We start from the raw sequence: 3,433 nt of genomic DNA, 5'->3' as shown, positions 1-3,433 counted from the left end.
AATGGCACCAAAAACATGATGCCAATACTATGGTTCACAACTTCGCACAACTAACCAGCAAGTGCACTGGGTCGTCCAAGTAATACCTTACGTGAGTAAGGGTCGAATCCCACGGAGATTGTTGGTATGAAGCAAGCTATGGTCACCTTGTAAATCTCAGTCAGGTGGATATAAAATAGTAATGGGGTTTCGAAATTAATTAATAAAATAAGGATAGAAATACTTATGTAAATCATTGGTGAGAATTTCAGATAAGCGTGTAGAGATGCTTTCGTTCCTCTGAACCTCTGCTTTCCTGCTGTCTTCATCCAATCAATCTTACTCCTTTCTATGGCTGGCTTTATGTAAGGATGTCACCGGTGCCAATGGCTACTTTCGATCTCTCTCGAGAAAATGTTCCAAATGCTCTGTCACAGCACGGCTAATCGTCTGGAGGCATCACCCTTGTCGTTGGTTGCATCCTATTCCTCTCTGTGAAAATGGTCCGATGCGCTGTCACTGCATGGCTAATCATCTTGGAGGTTCTCGATCATACTGGAATAGGATTTACTATCCTTTTGCGTCTGTCACTACGCCCAGTACTCACGAGTTTTGAGTACGTCACAGTCATTCAATCCCAGAGTCCTACTTGGAATACCACGGACAAGGTTTAGACTTTCCGGACTCTCATGAATGCCGCCATCAATCTAGCTTATACCACGAAGATTCTGATTAAGAGATCTAAGAGATACTCATTCAATCTAATGTAGAACGGAAGTGGTTGTCAGGCATGCGTTCATAGGGAATGATGATGATTGTCACGTTCATCACATTCAGGTTGAAGTGCGGATGAATATCTTAGAAGCGAAATAAGATGAATTGAATAGAAAACAGTAGTACTTTGCATTAATCTTTGAGGAACAGCAGAGCTCCACACCTTAATCTATGGAGTGTAGAAACTCTACCGTTAAAAATACATAAGTGAAAGGTCCAGGCATGGCCGAATGGCCAGCCCCTCTGATCTAAGAACCAGGCGTTTAAAGATGATTCCAAAGATCCAAAGATGTCTAATACAATAGTAAAAAGTCCTATTTATAATAAACTAGCCACTAGGGTTTACAGAAGTAAGTAATTGATGCATAAATCTACTTCCGGGGCCCACTTGGTGTGTGCTTGGGCTGAGCTTGAATGTTACATGTGCAGAGGCTCTTTCTGGAGTTGAACGCCCGCTTTTGTACCATTTTGGGCGTTGAACTCCACTTTGCAACTTGTTTCTGGCATTGGCCGCCAGAATTGGGCAGAGAGCTGGCGTTGAACGCCAGTTTGTGTCCTCTAAACTTGGGCAAAGTAGAACTATTATATATTGCTGGAAAGCCCTGGATGTCTACTTTCCAACGCAATTGGAAGCACACCATTTTGAGTTCTGTAGCTCCAGAAAATCCATTTTGAGTGCAGGGAGGTCAGAATCCAACAGCATCAGCAGTCCTTCTTCAACCTCTGAATCTGATTTTTGCTCAAGTCCCTCAATTTCAGCCAGAAAATACCTGAAATCATAGAAAACTTTATCCATTGATGTTCAGAATGATTGGCATCTATAGGAACTCAGAGTTCAGATAGTGTTATTGATTCTTCTAGTTCAGTATGATGATTCTTGAACACTGCTATTTTATGAGTCTTGGCTGTGGCCCTAAGCACTTTGTTTTCCAGTATTACCACCGGATACATAAATGCCACAGACACATAATTGGGTGAATCTTTTCAGATTGTGACTCAGCTTTGCTAAAGTCCCCAATTAGAGGTGTCCAGGGTTCTTAAGCACACTCTTTTTTTGCTTTGGACCTTGACTTTAACCGCTCAGTCTCAAGTTTTCACTTGACACCTTCACGCCACAAGCACATGGTTAGGGACAGCTTGGTTTAGCCGCTTAGGCCATGATTTTATTCCTTTAGGCCCTCCTATCCACTGATGCTCAAAGCCTTGGGATCCTTTTTATTTACCCTTGCCTTTTGGTTTTAAGGGTTATTGGCTTTTTGCTCTTGCCTCTTGGTTTTAAGAGCTTTTGGCTTTTTCTGCTTGCTTTTTCTTTTTCTTTCTATTATTTTTTCGCCTATTTTTTTTTCTTTTTTTCTCTGCAAGCTTTGTTCTTTGCTGCTTTTTCTTGCTTTAAGAATCATTTTTATGATTTTTCAGATTATCAAATAACATGTCTCCTAGTCATTATTCTTTCAAGATCCAACATATTTAACATTCTTAAACAACAATTTCAAAAGACATATGCACTGTTCAAGCATACATTCAGAAAACAAGAAGCATTGTCACCACATCAATATAATTAGGCTAAGTTCAAGGATAAATTCGAAACTCATGTACTTCTTGTTCTTTTGAATTAAAACATTTTTCATTTAAGAGAGGTGATGGATTCATAGGACATTCATAACTTTAAGACATAGTTACTAACTACTAATGATCATGTAATGAAGACACAAACATAGATAAGCACATAACATAGAAAATGAAAAACAGAAGAAATAAGAGCAAGGAATGAATCCACCTTAGTGATGGTGGCATTTCCTTCTTGAGGAACCAATGATGCCCTTGAGCTCTTCTATGTCTCTTCCTTGTCTTTGTTGCTCCTCCCTCATTGCTTTTTGGTCTTCTCTTATTTCATGAAGGATGATGGAGTGCTCTTGATGTTCCACCCTTAGTTGTCCCATATTGGAACTCAATTCTCCTAGGGAGGTGTTGATTTGCTCCCAATAGTTTTGTGGAGGAAAATGCATTTGAGGCATCTCCGGGATCTCATGGTGATGAGCTTCATACGCCTCTTGAGCTCCATGAATGGGCTCTCTTGCTTGCTCCATCTTTTTCTTAGTGATGGGCTTGTCCTCTTTAATGAGGGTATCTCCCTCTATGTCAATCCTAGCCGAATTGCATAGGTGGCAAATGAGGTGAGGAAAGGCTAACCTTGCCATAGTAGAGGACTTGTCAGCCACCTTGTAGAGTTCTTGAGGTATAATCTCATGAACTTCCACCTCTTCTCTAATCATGATGCTATGGATCATGATGGCCCGGTTTATAGTAACTTCAGACCGGTTGCTAGTGGGAATGATTGAGCATTGAATGAACTCCAACCATCCTCTAGCTACAGGCTTAAGGTCCAGTCTTCTTAGTTGAACCGGTTTGCCTTTTGAGTCAATTTTCCATTGAGCTCCTTCTACACATATGTCCATAAGGACTTGGTCCAACCTTTGATCAAAGTTGACTCTCCTTGTATAGGGGCGTGCGTTCTCTTCCATGTTTGGCAAGTTGAACGCCAACCTCACATTCTCCGGACTAAAATCTAAGCATTTCCCCCGAACCATTGTAACATAGTTCTTTGGATCCGGGTTCTTACTTTGATCATGGTTCTTGGTGATCCATGCATTAGCATAGAACTCTTGAACCATTAGGATGC

The sequence above is a fragment of the Arachis ipaensis genome, chromosome B07 (genome assembly GCF_000816755.2).
Source record: "Arachis ipaensis cultivar K30076 chromosome B07, Araip1.1, whole genome shotgun sequence".
NCBI classification, from domain to species: domain Eukaryota; kingdom Viridiplantae; phylum Streptophyta; class Magnoliopsida; order Fabales; family Fabaceae; genus Arachis; species Arachis ipaensis.
Note: the sequence above shows the minus strand (reverse complement) of the source record.